Below are 13,425 nucleotides of genomic sequence, written 5' to 3' on the forward strand. Positions count from 1 at the left end.
TGACGTTGACCAACCGTCGCACCGTAAAAGGAGGCTATAAAGGCAACGCTCAGGTAATCAGCTATCAAACGAAGTCTAATCTCAAGATCACAAGATTGGGATTGTCCTCCCATAAATCGGGATGAGATGCTTAAAAGTTGTACAAGGCCACTCGGAGAGCTAGAAACTGTGAAATGCATGGCCGTGCTCGGATGAATCATACGCTATGATTATCTGTTTATTTGATCAGTTGAACTCTGAAACTGAGAAACACCTCTGGACATAATAAGGATGACAACTCTTACCTTATGTTCAAGAGCAAGCATCGAGCGACAAAGGAATTAGGAAATGCACACTTGTCCCTAAGGACAAGTGGGAGACTGAAGGAAATAATGCCCTTGGTCCAAGTATGCATTCAATGTTAAGTCTAATAAATGCGGTTCAGTATTAATTAACAAGTTAATAATTCAGTGAGATCAAGTAAGCTGAATGCCTGACTAGAGGCCGCTTCAGTTCAAGTGGAATTAATTATATTAATCCACAGTTTACTCTTGACTGAACCCGTAGGGTCACACAAATAGTACGTAAACGGATCAAGTATTTAATGGCATTAAATACTCCATCTATGGATATTCGGAATCGACGGATCTGTGTTTCAGTGGGAGCTGAGATCGTCACAGGCAAGAAATGAATACTCCGGAAACGATGATATTGCCGGAAACGGAAATATAGATCGTATTGGAAATATAAATATTATCCAAGTCGTAGATGTTGCCAGAAACGGAAACATGGTACGTATCGGAAAATATTATCGGAAATGGAAATATTGCCGGAATCGAAAATATTGCCGGAAACGGAAATATTGTCAGAATCGGAAATATTATCGGAATCGGAAAATAATTCCGGAAACGGAAATATTAAATATTTGTTCGAAACGGAAATTGATTCCGGAATCGGAAATATTAAATATTGTTCGTGTGTGTTTGTGCTTGCGTACGAAACCTTGATCGGTTAGGATTCGTATAAGATTGATTTCCTAAGTCTACTAGATAAATTAAGTGATGGAATTTTAGATTAATTCAGATTCACTAAATCGTTTCCTAGTAGGATTCTAATATCTGATACCCATGCCCTATAAATAGGTGATCAATGCTCACAATTTATATCGAGTATTCAAGTATTCAAAGTGATTTTTGAGAGCAAAAATTCAGTCATACAATTGCCTATATGTGCCGAAAATTCTAAGTACCTTAAGGGCGATCCTAGTTGGTCAAGCTTAAGGCGGATCCGGACGTGCTGTGGACTATCTACGGAGGGACGACACTTGGAGTCCTAAAGACTTGTTCTTGTTCGGTTCGGGCGCAGCTAGGGAAGGCACGCAACAAAGAGTATGCATCTAAACTATGCTAAATGATTATGTGTAAATAATATGCTTTCCTGGCTTTATGGTTTTTCCGCATGATTTATGAATTGTCATATGTATCATAACCTAACACCATATCCCACCCCCACAACACCATGAAGAACAACCTAAAAAAGGCTACAATAATTATCCCAACTATCAATCCTTAGTCATCAAAATAAACTGAAATTTTTTTCTTAGTCTCAACACTTCCAACTCCAATTCAAAAGTAATATTATGTTAATGAATATATTATGGTGTTATCTTGCAAACCGAAAAGCTAAACAACCAACATCATAACAAAGTCAGAAAAGCATATTATACCTATTAGATTTTCTTGGAGCCATTTCGAATTCTTCGGGCTAATGTGGCTATCCCACCACCAAGATTACATGTGTTTACTTTTCGCCATTTCTCACACCAAAAACTATCTGAATTTTCACAATGCACCTTTCAACTAAAATTTACCTGCAAACCAAAATTAGTGATCTTAGGTTAATTACAACTTAATTTAATCATCTCATCATGTTAACAAACACCAGAATTCCTCTTCCAAAGTACCTGATCCATCAAATTAGTAAATTACTCGACTCCAAATCCAATTTCAATTTATCTAACATATTTTGACTTGTGTCAGGACTATCAACAAAAATAGGTTATTTCAGACATCTTACACAGACAAATAAGTTTTTTCAGCATAGATAAGTTCAATTAAGTTTATATAAGTTAATTTTAGTCAAATTTAGGAATATCAAAATAAATATTTACCCATTAACATGTTTAACTATTTTTTTTTTGATTTATACATACTGATATATCCAAATATGAAAAGGGCAGTCCATAGTTTAACACTTAACACGAATGAAATAGTAGTAGATCAGAAATGTAGGCAGCTAAGCTTCTGACAAATGATGGAATAATACAAAATTAGTTTCGACCACTAACACCAAGTTGATCTTAATTTTCCGGAAGTGGGTTAGTTTTGAATGTTTAGTGCGCTAAAGAACGACTATAAAGTACTATTATTAGAAGGTGCTAATTAAACTGCTAATAATAGAATGCATGCCACTTGCTACTCTATCTAAATACTCAACCACAGGGTCCATCTACCCATTTAAATATACTTCATTAATCTTGTATTTGGCTTTAGTGATAGGATTAATCACATGTATTTGTCTTTTTAAATCTGGTTTCTCATGATGATTATGTGAATATGATGATACGCCTTATCCTAATGCGGGTTTCAAGCACTCATATATATAATCAATTTAACAAAATTAAGAGAACTAATTGTTTTGGTTATTCAAATTTCATGATCTTACTTCATCACCAGAAACATCGAATTGAAAATTAAACACCATAATCAATTTACCGGAACATAAAATTAGGGTTTCGAAATTGGGGTTTCTGGAGAGATAAATTACCTTTGACGAATTCATCGACGTCAGAAGACCGAAATTAGTCTCAAATCCTTCTCCAAAAGTTGCTTCACATCGAAATTCTTTCAAAAATCTATGCTTTCAGAATAATAATCCAAATCAACAAACTACACAATTTCAATCAAACAGATTTAAGGGTTTCAATCAAAAAATTCAATCAAACAAAATTAAAGGGTTTCAATCAAACACATTCAATAACGCAAGATAGAGATTAAAAAAAAGAGATTTGAGATTAAAAAACAGAGATTTGAGATTACAAAATTAAAGGGTTCCCAAAAATTAATGAATCGAATTGGGGATTTCCCAAAATAACAAAATCTTGAATTTGAAAGAAATTCAAATAACAAAATCTGCGAAATTAAACATTAAAAAACGAATTGACAATCACTCACTCACCAAATCCTTAAAATTTCCCCTGGATGATCAAATAACAACCCCAAAGCCTGTTGAACCAATTGTTGAGATTAATTTCGATTCCAAAGTGGAACAATCGAGTTGTAGCTTTGTAGAAGAATTGATAGAATCTGGTTTGAGACAATTAGAATTTGCTAGGAATTCAGCGGCTCAAATTTGGTGGGAGAGGATTAGAGGAAGAAGATCGAAGAAGATGAAGAGAAAGGAAGGAGAAAACTGGAGGGAGGAGAGAGAAACGGGATGGGGAGGGGAAAGGGTTAGGGTAGCAGTCAACACGATAAACGACTAAAAAAGGGTATATTGGTATTTTTGAATGGGGACACGAAAAGTTAATTTACAAAAACGACCTTAGGAGTTGGCTTATATAATAGAGATGTAAATGGTTTTTTCCCTTATGAACAAAGGTAAATACTATTTAGCTAATCCTAAACCATTATATATATATATATATATAAGTTTGATACCAAATAATGGATGGGAATTACGATCGTGTTAGGGTGTGGTGAACATGAATGTGGTTGATCATTGACTACATATTTATCCTTTGACAAAGAATATAATATTCACATCTAAATTGTTAATTACTAGTATTTTAGTTATTAGAGAAACAAGAGGGTTATAGTAATATACTCTTAGTATTTATTTATTTATGGTTTAGTTTCCTAAAACATATTGGATAAAATAGTTGCCTCTTTACTGTCTGCTATAATCAAACAAGTTGGAGAATATATATATAAGTTTGAGCATGAGCCTTAATTAGGGCCATCGCAACATAGCAAAGTATTAATTTTCATTTCTTGTACAGAGTAGTACATACTTTATTTTTAATCTTTTAACCTCAAACCAATATAGTATAGATAGAAAATCATGGTTGGGAATGCCCAAAGTATTAGGGTAATATAAATATGAGATTTCTTAAGGGATAAGAGTTACTACTACGAAATATAAAATACATGAGAAGACCATATTAATTAGGACCTTCCTATTGTTCAAAATAAAAAGTATTCCTTTAAATATTGGTAGTATTTCGTATTAAACTTCTGTACTAGGACCTTCAAAAATGAGGAAAACCATATTTCAAAAATAATTTCATACTTAAAAACATCTGTATTTTAAAAATAATTTCATATATAAAAAATTATGTTGTAATCATTCGTTTTGTATACAGGAAAAAAATGTATTTGAATTTTTTTTTTAATTTTTTTGACAAATATTTGAATTATTTAATACTTTGTAAATGTATAATGTATGTATTATACATAGTATTATTTCGAAAAAAAAAGATTATTTGAAGAAAAAAAAATAAAAAGAAAATCTTTTTATTGGGTAAACATGGACAACGCATAACTGACAAATGGTGAAGAGAGAATCCGCTAACACACGCCTACTATTGCGGTTTGATTATTAATTTGTTTGGTTAATTGAAATTGCACTAGCTTCAAACGTTTATTAATGGCTCTTCATACTAGTATAGCTTCAAACGTTCATCAATGGCGGCATTAATCTTCATTAAACAATCCTCCACAGAGCATGAAATTAATTTCTTGATAAATTAACGAGTCTTTCAACCGAAATATTAAAATCATAGTTAAATTGATCTCAAAACGTAAAAGTCCCAAATTAAGTAAATACCAACGGCATACACGCACATATAATAGAATATTGTCTTACCCTATTTGTATATATACTAGTGAATTCAAAGGTTGTAGACTTGTAGTAGGATGATATTGAAGATGAAGGTTAACAATGGTGTCAATGGAGGTTGTAGATGAAGGTTAATAATGAAGGTTTAAATACAAGGTTGAAGAATAACTTTAACAATGGAGATTGTAGATGAAGGTCAACAATGGAGGTTGTAGATGACGGTTACGTTTTTTTATGTTCATAAATAACTTCACGTATGAATGTATGATGGCTGTGAAAGATTTTTTTTAAATTTTTTTTTATTGTTGTCGAATTGCAGGTAGTAGCAAATAAAATGAATTAGTGATTTTTAAAAAATATTAATTTTACTCCCTTTTTAAACAACCAAACAACCCTTTAATTGATTTTTATCTTTTAAATTAATTCAAAGTAATTTAAGTGGATCAGATTAACCAATATAAAAATAGACGGTTAAGATCTTTTAAATTTAGCGTAGTCGACCGTAGTAGAATTATTATCCTTCACCACCTCGTTACAAAATATAGGTAATGACTAATGACTGTTGTTGTGCTCTTGTCAACTTATTTGAGATTGGCATACATTTTAAATAAAATTCAATCTTATTTGCAACACATATCAAGACATAAAAACATACAGTATAGGTATGCCAATACAGTATACTAATTTGCGACGTAAATGACTCTTATTTACGTAGCCTAAATGTGCGACACAAATTTGCGTCGCTGCCAGTTGCGTCGCACCAATGTGAGACGCAATTGAACTTAAATGACCGACGCAAATGAAGCATTTTCCACTAGTACTCGTAACAACAATTGGGAAGGGATTGGAGCCTATCCAACTAAAACTCGCCCCGAATCCGCATCATCCCTAAGGATGAACCGGGTGGTAATACCAAAAAAAATATAAATATATTGCTGACAAATTCACATGATGTATTTATTATGGTATAGGCAAGAGGGACTTAGAAGGCATTTTTAAAAAAGTCAACACTGTACAATTTAGTTTTAGGCTCTGTTTGGTAAATCATTTCAGGTGACTTAAATGATTAGTTGACTGAAATTTTTTGAACCTTATTAGTTTAGAGGTGTTTGGCAAACAAAATAAGTTACATTTCAGGTCCTAATGTGGACTGAAATTCAGACGTTACTTGGAGTAACGTCTGAAAATCAGTTCTCACATTTAAGTTCTCACATTTCAGCTCCATTTTTCATCTTTATTCTTTGGCGCTCCATTATAAAGCTCTAGCATCATTCTTCATCCATCAAATTCTTCAATTCGTTCATACCTGACATTCAACTCTGCTAATCCCTCCAAATATCTAATAAATATCCAGGAAACTCAAGGGGTTTTCCAATTAATTAGAGTAACAATTATGATTCAAAGAAAAAAGCAATTGGGATGAGCTTTACATTGATAAAAAGTATTCCGTATATGAATATTTCGGCCTCCCAACACGCACTATGCTGAAGATACAAATTGAGGTGTGATTGGGGTTCAGAGGTTAAATTTATGGCTACTGATAAAATTTTGGATTAAAATTAACAAATTTGGAAATCTTAAAGATGAAAAATTGGAGGAATGAGGAGAGAGAAGAGAGAAGAGGTAGAAGAAAGCACAAAAACAGTATAAATTAATTGAAGGAGGAGCAAGTTACCAACACTCCAACAGGGAAGAGAGTAAAAAAAATTACTTTGTTTCTTGGTTTTATAAAAAGCCCGGTTGGTTGATTTGCACAAGAAATCAAGCAAGAAAAAACAAAATTAAGTACTAGCAAAGAGTATTATTTCATGTATTATGATTTTTGGGAGCAAACTTGTTAGTTTCACAGAGTTCCTCAAGAGGGGGGTGAATTGATATTTTACGGTTTTATAAAAATTAAACTACTAGGAACAGAAACAGTAAAATATGCAAGCAAGATTTAGCGTGAAAAACTCTCTAGGCCCAATAGAGAGGAAAAAGCCACGGCCCCTTTGGGGACTTAAACACATTCGCTAATTAGGCAAAACAACTCAGTTTCTTTACAAGCCTAATCTACTCGGGCCACAATATGTTAATCACCTCTGATTACAGATGACCAGGAACAACCCCTCGTTGTTCTTTCCCTTATGGAAACAGTCCCTCAACTGCTTCTCCTCACAGATCTCTTGCTCAAGTAAGCCTGACTCAGGCTTATCATACAATAACTCAACACTTTAGTCTGAAACAAAGAGATATTAAACTAATACTAATACAAGATATAAGACCACGTAACAAATACTGCTCTATATGGGAACATGAACAGACTCTTTAAAGATTAAGACTTTAAGGGTAATACCTGAAAGCTTCCGGTTAATGTAAATAAGTCTGATAAAAACTTTCGCAAAGAACTTGAGGTGTGTATATAAGAAACTAAGAGTTTACCCTAGATTCTAATTCAACACAATTTATGACTCTTTTCAAAAGATAGATTTTCGCAAATAACTTCTTTAAAACGCGTTTAGATAAAATCAATCTTTACGGATTTGAGAGTTGTGAATTAACCCAAACTCTTAAGAGTTTAACCTCAAGTAAAATAGTAAAATCAGTTTTGTATATCGACACTTATCTTTTATAAAACAAAACCGATTTAGGACTCTATGAAATATTCTGTTCCCATACTAAGCTATATTTGAATCTACTGATCTTATACCTTTCTGTACTCTATAGGATTTGCTGGGTTTCACACTCCTTCGCCCATGATTTAATCTTTCCATACGCTTTAGACTTGTACTCTTCATAATGTTGGACTTAATTTCCTTGTTGCTTCGCAGCTTGCTTCGTTGTATACTTGTCCTAGCTTATAGTGACTTGTTCCTGTCATTCTTTATTTCAACAATCAGTAGAGTGTAAGCTTATCATCATCAAAACCCAGGAATCAACAATTTCCCCCTTTTTGATGATGAAAACCTTACAATTTAATAAAAGTAAAATATATATAAATGACTAAGGAATGGAACATGTAACCTGACAGGCAAGTACCAAGATCAATCTTAGCCAGGCACAGAAGAGTCACTGAGGTTTCGAACCTACGTATAGATACCAACAGTTTTGAACACAAGTTGCCCTCTTAATATCTTCCCCCTTTGGAATTATAAAAAAGGGTGTAGGGGAAAAACGTTTTCTCGAAGCAGAAGAAAGAACATACGTGAACTATGTTACCCTTCCAATCAGATAGACATCATGCAGCTCAAGTCGGTCAACGAGTTTGACCGCACCCCTGCAAGAAAAACAAGGAAAACGCAACAAAGAGCACAATACAAGAAAACAATCCTACAAGTCAATGTGGGTCAACTATCAGAACGTAGGAAAAGCGCACTAATGATCATTAGTCATAAACCTGGCGCATCAAAACCAACCAAAAAAAATTGTTCAGAGAGCAGGCAAAGATAAAATTGTTTATGAGACAGCAGAAATATAAGGGGTGGGGTAATCAAAGTTTGTAGCAGGGTCAGGGTTGGGGTGCAGCAACATCAGCAGGAGCCACTTCTTCTATCACCATGTCAGCTAGGCGCTCCGTCATGTCATTGAAGAACTCAGCCTGGTCCTGCTGCATCTTATGTATCAGCTTCTGTAAAGATGTGACAACAGACAGCAGAACAACATTGTCTAGCTGTAGTTGATCTACCTTGGTCATTAGGAGCTGAATTGAGCCATCTGGTGAGGGAGCAGCAGACTGGGTTTCACCTTCTTTGTCCGAGTCAGAGTCCTCAACCCGATACACCGGAGGGACGCCCTTGGAGGAACTGGCAAGACGGCTGCTACGGCGAATGAGCTGAGTAGACGCAGGCGAGAGATGAGGCTGATTGATAGGGGAGGTGGCTGGTATGGGGCTCTTCTCTTTTGGGCACTCAGTGTTAGACACATCCTCCGACCGACCCTCTTCTTCTTGACAAGGAAAGGCCGCCTTTCCCTCTTCTTCAGAAAAGTCCTCCTCGTCATCTACATCATCTTCTCCCTCATCTTCCTGTGGTGTAGCATCTCCAACACTCGACTTACCAACACAGACTACGCCATCAACCACACTCAAGCTAATCCCATTCAAGCAATATTTATTAAGAATATGGGCTGGAGTAAGAGGTTCTGCTGTGTAACGAGTAAGGTCAACCCCGACCTTTCGCATGATGAAGGTAAGAAGGGAGCCATACCCAATCATGTTGTTCTGGGAGATTGAGTGAGTGAGATGGGAAATAAAAACAGCAGGAAAGTTTATTTGGCGTTGGGATTCTAGGAGAAAGATGTAAATCAGATCTAACCTGCTTGCCAAAGCCCGTTTGTCATGACGCGGAACGAGACCCCTTCGGACCACATTAAAAAGAACTTTCTGAAAAGGAGTCAGGACAGACTGGTTGAGAGCTTTTGGGTGTTTACCTTGACCCCCAAAATAAGAGTAAACCTCCTTCATTGTCGCCCCCCCTAGCTCAATTTGACCCTTACCCTTGTGATAGACCTCCTCTCCTAATACTGGGACTTTGAACCAGGTGCCCAATTTGTCCGCATCGAAGCTAAATTGCTTCCCATTAACTTCAGAATTACAGACCCCCTTTTTATTGACAAAATTAGAGCAAAATTCCCCCATTGCTTCTGGATACATGCAAGCTTTAGAACAAACCTCAAACAGATAAGTCCAACCTTGAGTCAAAGCGGGGGAAAATAGAAAAATTTTGTGGGTTCGAGTTTTACCTTCTTAACTAATGGAAGGTGAGATTCCCCCTGAGTCAAAGCGGCGACTTCCTTCTTCAAGACCAACTTCCGTTTGGTGGTGAGTTTTGAAGTTAATTTTGTAGCTGATGGTTTGGGAGTAGGTTGTTTGGGAGGCATTGTATCTGGATGAATGGTTTGAAGAGGTATGACGGTGATTATGGGTTCAGAAGGAGAAGATGAATTTGTAGGGTTTGGGAATTGAAGTTTGTAGAGAGTCATGATTTTATAGGGGTGGCGGTTGCGGTTTACTAAGAGAGATAAGATTAATTTTTGAATTTTAAAAATTGGGGATTTGATGAGAAGGAGGGGATGTTCCGCGATTTTTATAGGCGGAATGATTGGAATGTGAAGAGTTTTGTGTTGGGAATCAGTGTTTGGGAAGCGTGTTTGAGTGAAGAAACTGGAATAGTAATGCATGCACCGGGTTTTGTAAGATTCGATGAATCAAATTAAATGCTTTCCATTCATTTTTAGTATTCCCACGTAGACCTCAAATTGAATGCAAGTATTGGAAACAAGTGCGATTACCTTAATAGTGTGCAGACGTGGCTGTGGTAATGCACAGCTGGATTTTGCAATCTGAGTCTGATTGTAAGTCCATTAAATAAGAAAGGAACAAACTGCGTAAATAAAAACAAAGACACATATATATATAATATATATATATATATATATATATATATATATATTTTTTTTTTTTTTGATTTTTTTTTTAATAATATCCTTTGAGGTTAGAAAAGAATTAAGGGCAACAGGCATCATTGTATTCGTATCATACCAAGTTCTAACCTTAGGTTGTCGTGTCTGTCCCTGTTAAGTGGTTTGGTCAAGATGTCAGCTACTTGATCTTCTGTGGGACAGAATTCGAGTTTGACCAGATCCTTTTCCACATAGCCTTTTAAGAAGTGATGACGAATGTGAATATGTTTAACTCTTGAGTGGTGGACTGGATCCTTTGATATGCAGATGGCACTAGTGTTGTCACACAGGATAGGAACACATTTTAATTTCATACCAAAGTCTCTAAGTTGTTGTTTGATCCATATCATTTGGGAACAAAATGAAGCAACAGCTACATATTCGGCTTCAATTGTGGATAATGCAACAGTGTTTTGTTTCTTGGAAGCCCAGGAGACTGCACATGCTCCTAGGAACTGCACCATCCCAGATGTGCTTTTTCTGTTAACTAGATCACCTGCATAGTCAGCATCTGTATATCCTTTGAGGTCAAAGTGATCATAGTTAGGGTACCATAAGCATAAGTCATCTGTTCCTTTTAGATATCTTAGGATTCTTTTGACTGCTGTGAGATGAGATTCCTTTGGATTAGACTGAAAGCGGGCACAGACACCTACATTGAATGCAATGTCTGGTCTGCTTGCTGTGAGATAAAGTAAAGAAACTATCATACCTCTGTATTTTGTTTGGTCAACACATTTACCTTCTTGATCCTCATCTAGTCTAGTGGTTGTTCCCATTGGTGTATGATTGCTTTTAGCAGATTCCATTCCATATTTCTTGATGAGATCCTTTATATATTTCTATTGGTGTATCATGATTCCTTGTTCCGTTTGCTTGATTTGAAGACCTAGGAAGAAGTTAAGTTCTCCCATCATGCTCATTTTAAATTCTTGCTGCATTAAGTCAGAGAATTCCTTGCAAAGTGTTAGGTTATGATACATATGACAATACATAAATCATGCGGAAAAACCATAAAGCCAGGAAAGCATATTATTTACACATAATCATTTAGCATAGTATAGATGCATACACTTTGTAGCGTGCCTTCCCTAGCTGCGCCCGAACCGAACAAGAACAAGTCTTTAGGACTCCAAGTGTCGTCCCTCCGTAGATAGTCCACAGTACGTCCGGATCCGCCTTAAGATTGACCAACTAGAATCGCCCTTAAGGTGCTTAGGAATTTTCGGCTATTAATGCAAGAGAGTGGCTGAATTTTCTTTCAAAAACTTACCCTTTGAATACTTCAATCGTACCCATAAATTGTGACCCTAGGCACTTATTTATAGGAGTATGGAAAAGGAATTGTAATCCTACTAGGATGTGGATTTGCTAATTAGAACTTTATTAGGACTCTAAATAACAAAGCATATCTAATAGGATTAGAATTTTAATCTTTGCACAAATCCTAATAGGATTAGGATTTCCCGCACACGCATCGTACAAGCCGTGCACCCGCGCAGGCCTTGCGGCCCACCACAGACGCACAGCCCATGTGCGGTGCTGCGCGCGCGCGCGCCCTTGGCTGGGCCTGGCCTTGCACTGGGCCTGGCCGAGGCGTGCGTTGCTGCGTGCGGCTCGTTGGGCGATGGCCTGGCTTCGTACTGGGCCTTCGTCTAGCGGGCCTCGTCCGATGCTAATTCGTACGATACGCTTCCGATTAAATTCCCGATTCCGGAATTCATTTCCGATACAAACAATATTTAATATTTCCGATTCCGGAATTAATTTCCGTTTCGAACAAATATTTAATATTTCCGTTTTCGGAATTATTTTCCGATTCCGATAATATTTCCGATTCTGACAATATTTCCGTTTCCGGCAATATTTCCGATTCCGGCAATATTTCCATTTCCGATAATATTTTCCGATACGTACCATGTTTCCGTTTCCGGCAACATCTACGACTTGGATAATATTTATATTTCCGATACGATCCATATTTCCGTTTCCGGCAATATCATCGTTTCCGGAGTATTCATTTCATGCTTGTGACGATCTCAGCTCCCACTGAAACCAAGATCCGTCGATTCCGAATATCCATAGATAGAGTATTTAATGCCATTAAATACTTGATCCGTTTACGTACTATTTGTGTTACCCTACGGGTTCAGTCAAGAGTAAGCTGTGGATTAATATCATTAATTCCACTTGAACTGAAGCGACCTCTAGCTAGGCATTCAACTCACTTGATCTCACTGAATTATTAACTTGTTAATTAATACTGAACCGCATTTATTAGACTTAACATAGAATGCATACTTGGACCAAGGGCATTATTTCCTTCAGTCTCCCACTTGTCCTTAGGGACAAGTGTGCATTTCCTAATTCCTTTGTCGCTCGATGCTTGCTCTTGAACATAAGGTAAGAGTTGTCATCCTTATTATGTCCAGAGGTGTTTCTCAGTTTCAGAGTTCAACTGATCAAATAAACAGATAATCATAGCCTATGATTCATCCGAGCACGGCCATGCATTTCACAGTTTCTAGCTCTCCGAGTGGCCTTGTACAACTTTTAAGCATCTCATCCCGGTTTATGGGAGGATAATCCCAATCTTGCGATCTTGAGATTAGACTTCGTTTGATAGGTGATTACCTGAGCGTTGCCTTTATAGCCTCCTTTTACGGTGCGACGGTTGGTCAACGTCAAAGCAACCAGTTCTCAAACAAGTAATCTCAAATCACTCAGGTATTGAGGATTTAGTGTCTAATAATTTTAATGAAATTTACTTATGACAGATTTTCATCTCTTACAGTAAAGTTTCATAGGTCTTGTCCGATACTAGTCTTCCCAAAGTAAGTATCTATGCAAATGATTATGACATTGCCATGTCCACATAGTTCAAGAAACAGAACTACTAGTCATCTTGCATTCTAATCGTCTAACGTTTTCTATGCGTCCAATTTTATGGAAAACTCCGACTAGGGACCATTTTCAACCTTTGACATTCAAGTTCACTTGATAGACATTTCTTAGTCACAGGACTGGTCCTGACAGTCTATCTTGAATATATCGTCAAATTGAAGGGACTCATCATTTAATACTAAACCAAGATTAAATGGAATATGA

Source organism: Spinacia oleracea, chromosome 4 (genome assembly GCF_020520425.1).
Source record: "Spinacia oleracea cultivar Varoflay chromosome 4, BTI_SOV_V1, whole genome shotgun sequence".
Lineage (NCBI taxonomy): Eukaryota > Viridiplantae > Streptophyta > Magnoliopsida > Caryophyllales > Amaranthaceae > Spinacia > Spinacia oleracea.